General features: G+C 38.5%; 1 protein-coding gene across 1 annotated transcript in view; it reads left to right on the top strand.

Moving 5' to 3' along the window:
* Positions 1 to 18,043, top strand: part of BORCS5 (BLOC-1 related complex subunit 5) — a 98,513-nt gene that overhangs the window by 3,804 nt on the left and 76,666 nt on the right. The window lies entirely within an intron of this gene.

The following is an 18,043-nucleotide window of genomic DNA, read 5'->3' on the forward strand; positions in this document are numbered from 1 at the left end:
ACTGTCTGTATTTCCCTGCTAGAATGTAAAGCTCCATGATGGTAGGAACTTTCCATGTTTTGTTCGCTGTTGAATCCTCAGCACTTGGAATAGAGCCTGGTGTAAAGTAGGGACTGAGTAAATGAATGAATGAATGATGATGAAGTTGGCTTACCTGTCATATTTCCCCAAAAAGATTTTCATTCTTATTTGTGATCTGGACTATGGGTTGACTAGTTTACCTCCATAGAGAAAATCTCCATGATTACTGATACACTTATAATTAATCCTGGCAACTGTTTTGTTTGACAGGGAGTTCGTGTTTGAAAGGAGAGAATGTGTACAAACCGAAATCCCTCTTAATATATGATTAGCATATATTGAGGTAGTTACCTTTTAGTATGAATTTTATTATTCATTTGATAATTTTATTTTATATTTTTATTAACTTGTTATTAATACATGCATTACTTTATTATTTTCATATCTTTATTAAGTAGTGGCAATGATTTTTCATTAACTGAATGGAGTTACTGCTGTAAGAATCACTGTGTCCCCCTCTCACCACAAAAGATTAGGAAATGTAAATGATTTAGTTGACCTACCCTGGTTTACTTAACCTGGTACAGTATAATATGAAACATCTTACATTTATAGAGCTATTTGTATTAAAAGGTTCCCTCCCCTACACACACACATACATTATCCCTTTAGTTCTTACATCATTAAATATGTTTGAATGATTTGTGCCAGATTAGACAGCTGGCAGCTAGAGGTTGAACTTGAACCTTTATCACTGATGTCAAATCCTGTACTAGTTAAACTATTCCACACTGTACTTAAAAAACAAAAATAAAACCAAATGGTGCTTTATAGATGATCCATATACTTCTCATTCTTCCCAGTACTTCATCTGCTTTACAGATGAGGAAATACAAGCTTTCAATCTTCCCCCAGAGGCCTCAGTGTTAGACACTGGTAAACTCTTCTGATTCTTATGCAAAACAACACATTACATCCCGTTACCCATCTTCTGATTAGTTTCTGTTATTTTGAGGAATAATGTGATTCTCCAAAGAAGCCAACATTAATGAAATTTCCATTTTCATATATCCTTGTGCAATCCGATTTAAAACACACACCTTTATCTTTAGAAACTTAGAGGCGGACACTTGTATCCTGTCCTCCATCCCTTCTGGAGTTGCATGTATTGCTCACAGTCACAGTGTTCATGCCTCCACTTCCTGTTAACTATGTCCTCTTTCCTCCCAAAGTCGTCTAGTCCTGGGTGAGGCCTGTGAGATCTAGTTTTGTCCCCACTTCTGGGAAATGCTGAAAACAAACAAAAACTAAAAACTAAAAAAACAACCCCAGAACTTTGAGATGTATTTAATAATTTTCTGGAATTAGTGTTTTTTCTTTAAGCATTTGAAATAATTCATATTTTATGATAAGTTGACTAGTAGGGGAAACATCTGGGAGAAGGTTTGGTGTTAAGGGAAGCTAACCTCAGATTTAAAATCGTCACTGGGAACCCCAAGAGTGAATTATTAGTGTGGTGCAGTTAATGCGACACAGCTGGACTTGCTTGCATTACTACCTGGATTTTATTTATTTTTGATTGAAGCATATTTGATTTACAATATTGTGTAGTTTCAGGTGTATAGCATAGTGATTCAGTATTTTGCAGGTTATATTCCATTGTAGGTTATTCTGAGATAATGGGTTTAATTCCCTGTGCTATGCAGTATATTCTTGTTGCTTATCTATTTTATTGATATATTTAGCAGTTTGTATCTGTTACTCCCATACCTCTGATTTGTTCCTACCCCTTTTCTTTCCCCTTTGGTAACCTCAGATTTGTTTTCTATATCTGTGACTCTGTTTCTCTTTTGCATATACCTTCATTTGTATTATTTTTTAGATTCTGCATATACATGATATCATATAGTATTTGTCTTTTTCTCTGTCTGACTTATATCACTAAGCATAATATTCTCCAGGTCCATCCACATTGCTGCGGATGGCAGTATTTCATTCTTTTCTAAGGCTGAGTCATATTCCATTGTATATATATTACCACATCTTTTTTTTTTTTTTTTTTGCGGTACGCGGGCCTCTCACTGTTGTGGCCTCTCCCGTTGTGGAGCACAGCCTCCAGACGCGCAGGCTCAGTGGCCATGGCTCACGGGCCCAGCCGCCCTGCAGCATGTGGGATCTTCCCGGACTGGGGCACAAACCCGTGTCCCCTGCATCGGCAGGTGGACTCTCAACCACTGCGCCACCAGGGAAGCCCTATATTACCACATCTTAATCCAGTAATCTGTTGATGGGCACTTGGGTTGCATCCATATCTTGGCTATTGTAAATAGTGCTATTATGAACATTGGGGTGCACGTATCTTTTCAAATTAGTGTTTTTGTTTTTTCTGGATGTATGCACAGGAGTGGAATTGCTGGATCATATGGTAGTACGATTTTTAGTTTTTTAAGGAACCTCCATACTGTTTTTCACAGGGGCTGCACCAATTTATACTCCCACCAACAGTTTACAAGGGTTCTACTACCTGGATTTTAATTGTGACTTGGCTACCAACTGGCTGTGTTGCCCTGACTTTGTTTTTCACCTCTCTGAACCTTGGTTGTTGAGTATGTTGAGAATAGGTGCAGGAGAGAGGAAAGCTCGCGAGAAGCAGCGTCTAGTTAAGAGGAGTCCTAGGATTTGGCTAAAGAGGGTAGAGAAATCACCTGAGGAGAGTGATGTGAAAATAGTAATGGTAACAAAGGGCAGTGGCCAGACTGCAGGGCACAAAATAAGCCCGTGAGCATTTAAGTTGATGTTCGCGTTTTACTTGTGAAGAAGAAACATCTTGGACAGTGATTAGAAAAGGTAGGCAAAGGGGACAGCTGGGTGGAAGTGATAAGTATAATCATGATAGTAATAGTAGCTAATCCTCACCTCCCGTGCTCTGCATACCTATTATTCTTTCCATTTTCTACATTGAAACATTGAGGCTCAGAGAGCTTCAGTTCATTGCCTAGAGTCACATGGCTATAAGTGATAGCCCATCTCCAGATGACATCAGGACATCGAGTTTTAACTATTTTGTGCGTAGAATAAGACTCAGTTTCAGACTCATAGATACAGAGAACAAACTTGTGGTCCAGAGGAGAGGGGAGTTGCAGATGAGGGAAATAGGTGAGGGAGATTAAGAGGTATAAACTTCCACTTTTAAAATAGATAAATCATAGGGATGTAAGGTACAGCACCAGGAGTATAATCGGTAATATTGTAATAACTTTCTATGGTGACAGCTGGTAACTAGATTTATCATGGTGATCTTTTCGTGATGTATAAAAATATCGAATCACTATGTTGTACACCTGAAACGAATATAGTATGGTAAGTCAATTACACTTTGATTTAAAAAAGAAAGACTCAGTTTCCAATTCTAGCGAAGCCCATGGTAAAAATCATGAGGCTGTGATGGGAAATAGGGTGATGGGCGTGAGCTGGCTTGGATTTTCAGGTGCCGCGTTTGTTACAGAGCCTCCTGCTTTGACATTGTTCTGCCTGGTAATTTAAAGCCCTGCATCTGCTTGCTGGCCTGGGCAGGGATCACTCGTCTCTGTTGCCTTTATACTCTAATCTCTTTCCCCCTTTACTGCTTTCAGGATGAGGCTGTTTCTCAAAGAAGTAAAAGGGCCACACAGTGAGGGCTACCCCCCAGGTTTGATTTCAGAAAGCTTTTATTCCAGTTAATGACAGTGTATTCTTTCAAAACAATACAAGTACTACACAGAGTTCACGATTGTTCCATAATGTCATATGATGTAATGCTAATGCTGGGGGGTGATCTGCAGAGGCAGTGGCTGGGCGAGTTTGGGGCTATTCCTATGACTGAGGTAATGTATGCATTTTTAATAAGCAAGCAGATTCTTTCTCTGGTCTTAACCCTTTTGGGTGACTATCCCAGGGTATAGTTTATGCTCCATACGAATGCCAAATAACATTACATTGGTAAAGTTCCTCTTTTATTTTAAGCCAAAAGAATTTCTTTTTTTTCATAGCAGTCTCTGAAGTACCAACTTACTTGGAAATGTAACACACTTAAGGGAAAATGAGAAATTAAAAAATTAGAAGGTAGCAATAAATGGCCATGACAGAGCACAAAAGCAAAATGTAGATTTGATGCAAATTAGATTCCCAGAGGTTAAACAAACCCTATAGATTTCTTACTTAAAATTCAACCATTCATACTTTTTAATTAATCCCACTCTCATGTCATTCTATAGAAATGAAATACTCACAAGTGAAATGCAATATTGATGTTTTATATATAAAAGTTATAAAATAATTATTCTTTTCACTCCTGGCAATGAATATATGTGCACGCATGAGAGGACATGGTGGTGCGTACATATATGACTTTCTTTGCAACTGACTGATCATTTTTGTTACTGACCCTGGATACAAGAAGACATAAGATTATAAGACTTCCCTGGTGGCGCAGTGGTTAAGAATCCGCCTGCCAATGCAGGCGACACAGGTTCGAGCCCTGGTCCGGGAAGATCCCACATGGCAAGGAGCAACTAAGCCCATGCGCCACAACTACTGAGCCTGCGCGCTAGAGCCCGTGAGCCACAACTACTGAGCCTGCGAGCCACAACTACTGAAGCCCGCTCCGCAACAAGAGAAGCCACCATGATGAGAAGCCCACGCACTGCAATGAAGCGTAACCCTGGCTCGCTGCAACTAGAAAAAGCCCGTGTGCAGCAACGAAGACCCAACGCAGCCAAAAATAAATTATTTAAATAATTTTTTAAAAAAAGATTGTATTGCTGCCTAAGGAGGGGACTGTCTTTGTTACCAACAAGGGAGATCAGACATACACGGTGTAAAAGCCTCAGTGATACTAAGCAGCTCTGTTGGGAGTTCTGTGCTTGGTTGTTAAGAATGTGCTGCATATGTCCAAGTATATTCTTTTATTGTAGTTTGCTGTTGACAGTTCTGACAGTTCCCAGAAGTAACGTTTGTGCAGATGCCAGTGGGATGGGTGCAGAGACAAGAAAGCCAGTCCCCATGCACTGCCCTCAGAGAGCAGGAGCCCCTCCTCTCTGCTGGGTCACAGCCACTGCTGCCCTGGCTGCTGCTTCTGCAGATCTGTATCCAGGTCCTGACTGGGTTTTACAGAGTCCCAAGAGTCCTGGACTGCCCCACACGTGCTAGTTATTGCCACGTATATTTTCTTTGCTTATAGACCCGCTCCATTGTTCCATAGGACTTCACTTAGAGACACAGGTCCTAAGATAAAATTATTAAGAATTTCAGAAGGCAGCACAAGGGCATTGAACCAAATGTGGAGGACCCCTTTTGAGAACGGGACCCTGTGGGACTGCACAGTTGCACGGCTGTGAAGCAGTTGTAATCCCACAGGTAGTTCAGGTTTAGGTGCTGTTCGATCCAGAGGTTTATCATGTCAGGGTCTCATTTTACTTTTCTGTAATTTTCTCTGTCTTTTCACTCTGTCATCCTTCATGTATTGGTTCTGTCCTTTGACTAGTTTTCTACATGAAAGCAAAATGGCTACAGGAGTTCCAGGTCTTTTATCCATATAATACACACTCTGTAGCAAAAGAGATTCTCATTAGTCAGGCGTGGGTCACATGGTCATATGCCTAGGTGACAGGCTACCTGACTGGCTTAGTCTAGCTCACATACGTCACCACTAAAGTACAGTAAAGTTTTCTGGAACCATATGGCTCCTAGCATGGAAACTGAGGACTGTTAGGCAGGAATTGCTACTGTGGGAGAAATCACAAGTGTCCACTACAGACTGTTTCTTGAATTAATGACTGACTGACAGATTGGAGTACTTCATCCTGGCAAAGGATGTGTAAATATGCTTCTTGTTTCCAAAGTCTTAACTGAAATTGTAACTAATACTGTATAAACTGATATCTAGATAATTATAATGTGGCAATTGTTAAAAGAATTGTGATAAAAGAAAATCCTATTGCCTATTTAGAGATATTGAAAGAGAAGCACTTAGTGCCAAAAACGTTACCAGTGTTTTTCCAGCACTGCTGGAGGAAGATGCCTCAAGGCTTCCAGTGACCAATACTTGATTATATTCTAGGTATATGTGTCTCTGAAGATATAAAGGATAAAACACTAACGTCATGGGACTACCTTTCAAGCAATAGCAAAATTTCTTCTTCTTCTGTGATTAACGGGCAGCTTCTATTATATACAGTAATTTGGTTGTTGTTTTTTAAAATATATATATTTATTTATTTATTTTTGGTTGCATTGGGTCTTCGTTGCTGTGCGCGGGCTTTCTCTAGTTGCGGTGAGCGGGGGCTACTCTTTGTTGCAGTGCGCGGGCTTCTCTTGTTGGGAGCACGGGCTCTAGGCGTGCAGGTTCAGTAGTTGTGGCATGCGGGCTCAGTAGTTGTGGCTCACGGGCTCTAGAGCGCAGGCTCAGTATTTGTGGCACACGAGCTTAGTTGCTCCGCAGCATGTGGGATCTTCCCGGACCAGGGCTCGAACCCGTGTCCCCTGCATTGGCAGGCGGATTCTCAACCACTGTGCCACCAGGGAAGCCCAGTAATTTGGTTTTTGTGATGAACCTACACACCAGGAGGAAATGTATACAAATGTATAGTAGCTATTAATAAATTATCAATGTAGCTTAAAAAAAAACATGATGCATGTGAAGGAGATTTTGACAATTAAAAAGAGCCTGGGACTTTCCTTGGTGGAGTAAAATCTCACAAAACGGCAGTGAAGGCTCTCAAATCACATGGAACATTGAGAATTAGCGCTGGAGGTTGAAGCCGGGAAAGAATGAATCGATGGAAAAGGTGGATGTGAAGAACATGAGGGAGCTGGATTTCAAATGACCAGTGAATTCACATCTTTCTCACCAACCCACCTATCAGCCAGACAAATAATATAAGCGAAGAAGGTCCTGGCATTTATCAGACATCTGCCTGTGCCAGCTGTCAGGCCTTACCTCTGCATTGGAAAGGGGAGTGGCAAAGGAGGGGATGAGGGGGTGGGTCTTAATCAGAGCCACAGTCTTCTCTGAACCGCTGAGCGGTGACCTCCAGACCCAGGGTTGATCCTCAGGGTGTATTTTCCCCCAGATACCATCTTTGAAAAGTTGAAAATTCATTCCCGATTACCTTGTAGGTTTATTTGTATGTGTAATAGCGCTTCAGTTAACCTTTTAAACGTGGCCGTTAACTGGCAAAGTGTGAGTCTTACTCAGAAGAGGGGGACACACTAGGAGAATGGTCACTCGAAACCAAAGGAGAATGTTTGCAAGAGCAGCCTCACTTTGTTCCACACTCCAGCAAATCTCTGTGCCTGCATCCATTCTTGTTTCTTTCCATGAAATCTCAGAGGAGGTGTGTCTGTGTCTTTTATTAAAGAATCATATATCTTCTAAAGAAATTAAGGGAAGAAAAAACTATATGTTGAATGTTTACGCCCATGTTTGTCATTTCTGGAATTCTTAATCTCTTCCTATGGACTCACGTTTCCATTTGATGTCATTTATTCTTAGTCTGAAGAACTTCTTGTAGCATTTCTCGTAGTGCAGGTCAGCTGGAAACAAATGCTTTGTTTTTATTTATATAAAAATGTCAGTTTTGCCCAGTTTTGTTACAAAGTTTTTTCTTTTTTTGGTAACTACTATATTTTTGAGGAGATATTGTGAGACTTTATGTAATCTTGTTTTTCAGCACACTTTCTTTCACCAGTCATAATATCCATTGATATTTCTTGCTTGAATTAATTATACAGTGATGGTTACCAAACAGTGATTTTTCTAAGTTTATCATTCCTTCTACATTTATTAGTTTGCATTTTACTGTAAGGAAGACCTTTCTCTTATCCCCAGTTTTTATTCATTTATTTGTTTAAGTCAGTGTGGAACAGCGACTTCCTATTTTAGTCAATGAGTTGTGATCTGTTAAAGTCATTATATTTGGCTCTCCATACCAGTGGGTTCTGCATCCACAGATTCACCCAAAGGCGGATTGAAAATAGGAAAAAAAGTCCAGAAAGTTCCAAAAAACAAAACGCGAATTTGCTGAGTGCTAGCAACTATTTACATATCATTTACATCAATTTACATAGTATTTGCATTGTATTAGATATTATAAGTAATCTAGAGATGATTTAAAGTATACGGGACGACGTGCGTAGGTTATATGCGAATACATTTTATATAAAGGACTTGAGCATCCAGGGACTTTGGTATCCACGGGGGTCCTGGAATCATTCCCCTCATGGACACCAAGGAGCGACTGTTTATTTTTAATTGCAAAATGCTCCATATTTGGCTAGTTGCAATACCATCAGTTTAGCTTCCTGTGTCCTTTTGACGTATTCTCATTATTCTTTGAACATATTTTTATTTTATGGCACAATATAACGTTCCAGACTTACCTTGTTCTTCCCTGGCCTCAGCCCTAGAATCAAGCATTTCTCCAGGAGCCCCGGTTCTTTTAGTGGAGGGTGGTGTTTAGAAACCACTCCCAGACCCTCTTGGTGTGTTTAGCAAGGAATATATATATATATATATATATATGTGTATATTTATATATACAAACTCACACATTTATACCTGTATTTATTTTTATATTTAACCTATGTATATTGAAAAGGATGAGTTCACACTAATGTGCACCATATGTTCTTTGATCTATAGGGTTATAGTTATTATCAAATACTTCGGCCATTATTTCTTCCAGTATTTTTCTGCCCCTCCCTTCCCAGTTTCTATGTTTGACCACGTGGTGTTTTCTCACAGGTCATTGATGCACCTTTTGGATTTTTTTTTCCTTTCTGTCTTTTTCCTTTCTGTCCTACTTTGGGTAATTTTTAATGCTATGTTTCCAAGTTGAGTGGTCTTTTTTTTTTCTGTCATGTCTATGCTGCCATTAATCCCATCCAATGCATTTTTTTTAAACTTTTTATTTTATATTGGAGTATAGTTGATTAACAATGTGATAGTCTCAGGTGTACAGCAAAGTGATTCAGTTATACATATACATGTATCTATTGTTTTTCAAATTCTTTTCCCATTTAGGTTGTTACATAATATTGAGCAGAGTTCCCTGTGTTATACGGTAGGTCCTTGCTGGTTATCCATTTAAAATATAGCAGTGTACATGCCAATCCAAAACTCTCTAGCTATCTCTTCCCCCAACCCTTGTATTTTTAATTTCAAATAACTGTTTTTCAGCTTTAGATATCCATTCCCCTCTTTTTTTTAAAAAAAGTCATTTCTTTGCTTTATCATGCTTATGTTCTCCTCTACTTTTTGAACATATAGAGTATATTTATAATAACTCTTTTAACTCTTGTCTGCTAGTCCATCATTTCTGGATCTGTTTTTTTTTTTTTTTATTGAATGAGCTTTCTCAAGTCACATTTTCCTGCTTTTTTCATGCCTGGAATTTTTTTTTTTGGCGGGGGGAGGTAGGAGTTTATTAATTAATTAATTTATTTTTGCTGTGTTGGGTCTTCGTTTCTGTGCAAGGGCTTTCTCTAGTTGCGGCGAGCGGGGGCCACTCTTCATCGCGGTGCGCGGGCCTCTCACTGTCGCGGCCTCTCTTGTTGCGGAGCACAGGCTCCAGACGCGCAGGCTCAGTAGCTGTGGCTCACGGGCCCAGTTGCTCCGCGGCACGTGGGATCCTCCCAGACCAGGGCTCGAACCCGTGTCCCCTGCATCGGCAGGCGGACTCTCAACCACTGCGCCACCAGGGAAGCCCCGATGCCTGGAAGATTTTTACTGTATGCCAAAGATTGTATATTTTATGTCTTTGGGTGCTGGATTTTGTTTGATTCCTTTGAAGGAGATCGGACTTGGTTCTGGCAGAAGGTTAAGTTACTTGGGATCAGTCCTAGGCTTGCTTTTGATTTGGTTAGGGCTCATCCAGAGCAGCTTTACGTCTGGTTTAATTAAACCTCCCTACTAAGGCAATACCCTTCTGAGCATGCTACCCACTGCCCCATATATTATGAGGTTTTTCCACTCTGGCTGGTGGGAACATGAACTGCCCTTAGCCTTATGTGAGTTTCAGAAATTGTTTGGCTTACTGCTTTCCTGGTTCTTTCTCCAGACTTGTGGCTCATAAATTCACAAATTACTGTGCAAGGTTTCAAGAGTGCCCTGTGTGATTTCCACAGTGTGCTTGTGGAACGCCCTTCCCTCCCATCCTCTGTCGTTCAAGTTCTAGACACCTTAGTCTCTGCAAACTCCACTCTCTCTTCAACTCCGAGGCCACTGGGCCTCCCTGGTCTGCATCCTGAGACCTGCCTTTCAGCAGTAAGCTGGGGAAATGATAGAACTCACTTGTTTTCCTTCTTGTGGGGCTCAAAGTCCTGCACTGCCTGTTACTCAGTATCTGAAAAGAGTGTTTCATATATTTTGTCTGGTTTTCTAGCTGTTTATGACTGTCAGGCATAACAGCAGATAATATTTCATGGGCAGAAGTGGAAATCCTCCCCCAAAGATGCTTTTTAATCCATATTCTTCTCTCAGTTACCACTTCTTTATTTTACTTTTGTGCCTCATGCCAACAGCTTTTGATAACTACATTGGGCATTCATTTCTGCAAAATATTGGTAAACTCCTGCCCAGGTCCTGGTGGTGCTCCAGATAGCAGAGATACAAAAGAATATAAGACACCGTTTCTGCCCTTTGGGAGCTTATAGTTTTGTGAGTGATTTAGACAGGTAAAAACTTGTAGTAATACTGGCCAGATGCCCAAAAGACTAGGTAGGCATGGAGGAGAGAACCATTAATTTGACCTGGGGATTTGAGATAGGCTTCACAGTGGAAGAAATATTTGAGCTGGGTTTTCAGGGATGAATGGAAGGTAGCCACATTGAGAAGACAGGGTCGGGGGAGTGTTCATAGTTTAAAATCTTCCATATAAATAAAAAGATAAAAGTTGCCAAGAGAATTCTTGACCAGAATTACATCTGGGATGTACTGCTTTAATTTTCTGTTCTTAGTCAATGTATGCAGGTTACCCAAATGTCTGCAGGTTAAATTCTGATTTTAGTTTCAAGCCATATTAAATATCAACTTACTGGAATAATTAATTATCAGATAGTTTATGTACTGATTATTCATTCTTTTCTGTTTCTCTAAACTTTCAATTGGTGTTATATTATGACTTTAAATAAAATATACATGGTTTTCTTCAGCTAGAACCCAAGGATATATCTTTCTAAACAATATCATTTCCTGCATGAGCTAGCCTTTTACCCCTAGAATATAACAGTAAAGGATGTACAGTGTATATTTCCTTTTAAGGTTCTGGTTTGTCAGCAGTTTCTGCTAAGTGATAGCCTAGAAACAGCCTAAGGCTGAATAGTATAAAATTTTGTTAGTCGTTTTCAATTTTTCTACTTTTCCAAAATTCGCATATAAAAATTCTTCTATTTTAAAACACACTAGCGACCCACCACCAGTCCCTCCCATCAGGAAACTTGTACAAGCCTCTTAGATAGCCTCATCCACCAGAGGGCAGACAACAGAAGGAAGAAGAATGACAGTCCTGCAGCCTGTAGAACAAAAACCACACTCACAGAAAGATAGACAAGATGAAAAGGCAGAGGGCTATGTACCAGATGAAGGAACAAGATAAAACCCCAGAAAAACAACTAAATGAAGTGGAGATAGGCAACCTTCCAGAAAAATAATTCAGAATAATAGTAAAGATGATCCAGGACCTCGGGAAAAGAATGGAGGCAAAGATCGAGAAGATGCAAGAAATGTTTAACAAAGACCTAGAAGAATTAAAGAACAAACAAACAGAGATGAACAACACAATAACTGAACTGAAAACTACACTAGAAGGAATCAATAGCAGAATAACTGAGGCAGAAGAACGGATAAGTGACCTGGAAGACAGAATGGTGGAATTCACTGCTGTGGAACAGAATAAAGAAAAAAGAATGAAAAGAAATGAAGACAGCCTAAGAGACCTCTGGGACAACATTAAACGCAACAACATTCACGTTATAGGGGTCCCAGAAGGAGAGGAGAGAGAGAAAGGACCTGAGAAAATATTTGAAGAGATTATAGTTGAAAACTTCCCTAACATGGGAAAGGAAATAGCCACCCAAGTCCAGGAAGCACAGAGAGTCCCATACAGGATAAACCCAAGGAGAAACACACCGAGACACATAGTAATCAAATTGGCAAAAATTAAAGGCAAAGAAAAATTATTGAAAGCAGCAAGGGAAAAATGACAAATAACATACAAGGGAACCTTCCATAAGGTTAACAGCTGATTTCTCAGCAGAAACTCTACAAGCCAGGAGGGAGTGGCATGATATACTTAAAGTGATGAAAGGGAAGAACCTAAAACCAAGATTACTCTACCCGGCAAGGATCTCATTCAGATTTGATGGAGAAATCAAAAGCTTTACAGAGAAGTAAAAGCTAAGAGAATTTAGCACCACCAAACCAGCTCTACAACAAATGCTAAAGGAACTTCTCTAAGTGGGAAACAAAAGGGAGAAAAGGACCTACAAAAACAAACCCAAAACAATTAAGAAAATGGTCGTAGGAACATACATATCGATAATTACCTTAAATGTGAGTGGATTAAATGCTCCAACCAAAACACACAGGCTTGCTGAATGGATACAAAAACAAGACCCATATATATGCTGTCTACAAGAGACCCACTTCAGACCTAGGGACACATACAGACTGAAAGTGAGGGGATGAAAAAGATATTCCATGCAAATGGAAATCAAAAGAAAGGTGGAATAGTAATACTCATATCAGATAAAATAGACTTTAAAATAAAGAATGTTACAAGAGACAAGGAAGGACACTACATAATGATCAAGGGATCAATCCAAGAAGAAGATATAATAATTATAAATATGTATACATCCAACATAGGAGCACCTCAATACATAAGGCAACTGCTAACAGCTCTAAAAGAGGAAACCGATACTAACACAGTAATAGTGGGGGACTTTAACACCTCACTTACACCAATGGACAGATCATCCAAAATGAAAATAAATAAGGAAGCAGAAGCTTTAAATGACACAATAGACCAGATAGATTTAATTGATATTTATAGGACATTCCATGCAAAAACAGCAGATTACACTTTCTTCTCAAGTGCACATGGAACATTCTCCAGGATAGATCACATCTTGGGTCACAAATCAAGCCTCAGTAAATTTAAGAAAATTGAAATCATATCAAGCATCTTTTCTGACCACAACGCTATGAGATTAGAAATGAATTACAGGGGAAAAAGACTTAAAAAACACAAACACATGAAGGCTAAACAATACACTACTTAATAGCCAAGAGATCACTGAAGAAATCAAAAAACACCTGGAGACAAATGACAACAAAAACACAACAATCCAAAACCAATGGGATGCAGCAAAAGCAGTTCTAAGAGGGAAGTTTATAGCTATACAAGCCTACCTCAAGAAACAAGAAAAATCTCAAACAATCTAGCCTTACACCTAAAGGAACTAGAGAAAGAAAAACAAACAAAACCCAAAGTTAGCAGAAGGAAAGAAATCATAAAGATCAGAGCAGAAATAAATGAAATAGAAACAAAGAAAACAGTAGCAAAGATCAATAAAAGTAAAATCTGGTTCTTTGAGAAGATAAACAAAATTGATAAACCGTTAGCCAGACTCATCAAGAAAAGGAGGGAGAGGACTCAAATCAATAAAATTATAAATGAAAAAGGAGAAGTTACAACAGACACCGCAGAAATTCAAAGCATCCTAAGAGACTACTACAAGCAACTCTATGCCAATAAAATGGACAACCTGGAAGAAATGGACAAATTCTTAGAAAGGTATAACCTTCCAAGGCTGAACCAGGAAGAAATAGAAAATATGAACAGACCAATCACAAGGAATGATATTGAAACTGATTAAAAATCTTCCAACAAACAAAACTCCAGGACCAGATGGCTTCACAGGTGAATTCTATCAAACATTTAGAGGAGAGCCAACAGCCATCCTTCTCAAACTCTTCCAAAAAATTGTGGAGGAAGGAACACTCCCAAACTCATTCTATGAGGCCACCATTACCCTGATACCAAAACCAGGCAGATACTACAAAAAAAGAAAATTACAGACCAATATCACTGATGAATATAGATGCAAAAATCCTCAACAAAATACTAGCAAACAGAATCCCACAACACATTAAAAGGATCATACACCATGATCAAGTGGGATTTATCCGAGGGATGCAAGGATTCTTCAATATATGCAAATCAAACAATGTGATACACCATATTAACAAATTGAAGGAGAAAAACCATATGATCATCTCAATAGATGCAGAGAAAGCTTTTGACAAAATTCAACACCGATTTATGTTAAAAACTCTCCAGAAAGTGGGCATAGAGGGAACCTACCTCAACATAATAAAGGCCATATACAACAAACCCACAGCAAACATCGTTCTCAATGGTGAAAAACTGAAAGCATTTCCTCTAAGATCAGGAACAAGACAAGGATGTCCAGTCTCACCACTATTATTCAACATAGTTTTGTAAGTCCTAGCCACGGCAATCAGAGAAGAAAAAGAAATAAAAAATACAAATTGGAAAAGAAGAAGTAAAACTGTCACTGTTTGCAGATGACATGATACTCTACATAAAGAATCTTAAAGATACCACCAGAAAACTACTAGAGCTAATCAATGAATTTGGTAAAGTTGCAGGATACAAAATTAATGCACAGAAATGATGAAAAATCTGAAAGAGAAATTAAGGAAACACTCCCATTTACCACTGCAACAAAAAGAATAAAATACCTAGGAATAAACCTACCTAGGGAGACAAAAGGCCTATATGCAGAAAACTGTGACACTGATGAAAGAAATTAATGATGATACCAGCAGATGGAGAGCTATACCATGTTCTTGGATTGGAAGAATCAATATTGTGAAAATGACTATACTACCCAAAGCAATCTACAGATTCAATGCAATCCCTATCAAATTACCAATGGCATTTTTTGCAGAACTAGAAAAAAAAATTCTTAAAGTTTGTATGGAGAGACAAACAACCCCAAATAGCCAAAGCAGTCTTGAGGGGAAAAAACGGAGCTGGAAGAATCAGACTCCCTGACTTCAGACTATACTACAAAGCTACAGTAATCAAGACAATATGGTACTGGCACAAAAACAGAAACATAGATCAATGAAACAAGATGGAAAGCCCAGAGATAAACCCACGCACCTATGGTCAACTGATCTATGACAAAGGAGGCAAGGATATACAATGGAGAAAAGACATTCTCTTCAGTAAGTGGTGCTGGGAAAACTGGACAGCTGCATGTAAAAAAATGAAATTAGAACACTCCCTAACACCATACACAAAAATAAACTCAAAATGGATTAGAGACCTAAAAATGTAAGATCGGACACTATAAAACTCTTAGAGGAAAACATAGGAAGAACAGTCTTTGACATAAATCACAGCAGGATCCTTTTTGATCCACCTCCTAGAGTAATGAAAATAAAAACAAAAATAAGAAAATGGGACGTAATGAAACGTCACAGCTTTTGCACAGCAAAGGAAACCATAAACAAGACGAAAAGACAACCCTCAGAACGGGAGAAAATATTTGCAAACGAATCAACAGACAAAGGATTAATCTCCAAAATATATAAACAGCTCATGCAGCTCAATATTAAGAAAACAAACAATCCAATCTAAAAATGGGCAGAAGACCTAAATAGACATTTCTCCAAAGAAGACATACAGATGGCCAAGAAGCACATGAAAAGCTGCTCAGCATCACTAATTATTAGAGAAATGCAAATCAAAACTACAACGAGGTATCACCTTACACTAGTTAGAATGGGCATCATCAGAAAATCTACAAACAACAAATGCTGGAGAGGGTGTGGGGAAAAGGGAACCCTGTTGCACTGTTGGTGGGAATGTAAATTGATGCATCCACTTTGAAGAACAATATGGAGGTTCCTTAAAAAATCAAAAATAGAATTACCATATGATCCAGCAATCCCACTACTGGGCATATACCCAGAGAAAACCATAATTCAAAAAGACACATGCACCCCAATGTTCATTGCAGCACTATTTACAATAGCCAGGTCATGGAAGCAACCTAAATGCCCATTGACAGATGAATGGATAAAGAAGATGTGGTACATATATATAATGGAATATTACTCCGCCATAAAAAGGAACGAAATTGGGTCATTTGTTGAGATGTGGATGGATCTAGAGACTGTCATACAGAGTGAAGTAAGTCAGAAAGAGAAAAACAAATATCTTATATTAACACATGTATGTGGAACCTAGAAAAATGGTACAGATGAACCAGTTTGCAGGGCAGAAATTGAGACACAGATGTAGAGAACAAACGTATGGACACCAAGGGGGAAAACCGTGGTGGGGTGGGGATGGTGGTGTGCTTAACTGGGCGATTGGGATTGACATGTATACACTGATGTGTATAAAATTGATGACTAATAAGGACCTGCTGTATAAAAAAATAAATAAAATTCAAAAAAAAATTAAAAAACAACAAAAAAACACACTAACATTTGAGACTGAAATGTTTATTTAGGAAAGCCAGTGTTTTAAAGGTATTCTCACAACTTAAAAAATTCCCTTTCCCCCAGCCCCCGAAACTGAACTGATTATTGGACATTAATTTGATGCTAATTTAATCGTTTTTGGAACTGATACCACATAATATTCCTCACTGTGAGCACAAGTGGAAGCCACATGCTTTTTTTTAGAACTGTGATATTTAATATATTTTATTCATTCATTTAACCAAATTCATTAAGCTCATGCTCTTCATCTGATATTGTTAGGCTGGAGACACAAAAGCAAAACACATTACTCCTTCCCATGAAGAGAGCTCACAGTCTAGTGAGGGAAACTATATTGTTAACAGATAAATTGTGACCCAATATGGTAAGTACTGTAAATAAAGTGTAACCCATCAGAGAACAGCTTATTCTGTCTGAAAGAGGCAGGAAAGGTTGACTAGAATTAGAACAACTTAGAAGAATTTATATTTGTGGTCTTGATAGTAATTATTTCCAAAACCTTATTATGCGTAATAAAGCCCCAAACTCAGAGAGTCTGATTCAATAGGTTCATTTGTAAGGTGTCATCTGTATGTGGAACTAGCATTCCAGATGATTCTGAAATGGGTTCACGGACCACACTTTGGAAAATATCGAGCCAGAAGTTTATGAACTTGAATCTTACCTGAAATTACAGAACTGTTAGATCATTCAACTAAACGATTCTAGAAAATTTTTTAAAAGAGATGTGGTTATCAAAAGTGTATCTTGGAATATGTTATTAGGTTTCTACTATTTTTGGATGAACTCAGTTGTTAAAACTATGATTAACAGTTAATGCATATACATTAAATTTTAGACTCATTGGGAATTCATTATTTGTAGAAGAATGTTAAAAGTCACAGGTTTTTGATAATGTTTAAGTGTGTTTCCCACCAAAATCCAGTTTCACAAAAAGCCAATGAAATGCAAAGTGAGATTTTAAAGAATAAGTTTCGATAGATAATTATTTGCATTATATGAGCAGATGAAAATCATTAACAAAAGTTTACTGACCTATGGAAGTGTCAGTAAACAAATATATGGAAACAAAAATGCAGTTTCGATTTGCCAGATTTTTGGAGCAGACATACCGCCATTGGGGGCTACTTGGTTCTTCATTCAGTCTTTTTAATTGAGGGCTTTTGTCTCACTTATAATTAAAATATTAGTACGTTTTATTTCAGTAAATCTTATATCAAGAGTCATGTTTACCAGCTACAAGAGAAGGAAAAAATGATAAACCCCAGGGAGAGGGGTTAACAGTTATATAGGCCAAAGAGACAGTAAAACATCTCCTAATGCTAGTAAATACCATAGTTCTCTCTCATATTTTGACACTTGTTTTCATAAGATGGCCTCCCTTTAATGTAGTTTAATTTATAGCAGTGCGGTTTTTAACCCTCTTGCCACTAGATG

Source organism: Leucopleurus acutus (assembly GCF_964270905.1).
Source record: "Leucopleurus acutus genome assembly, chromosome: 11".
NCBI classification, from domain to species: domain Eukaryota; kingdom Metazoa; phylum Chordata; class Mammalia; order Artiodactyla; family Delphinidae; genus Leucopleurus; species Leucopleurus acutus.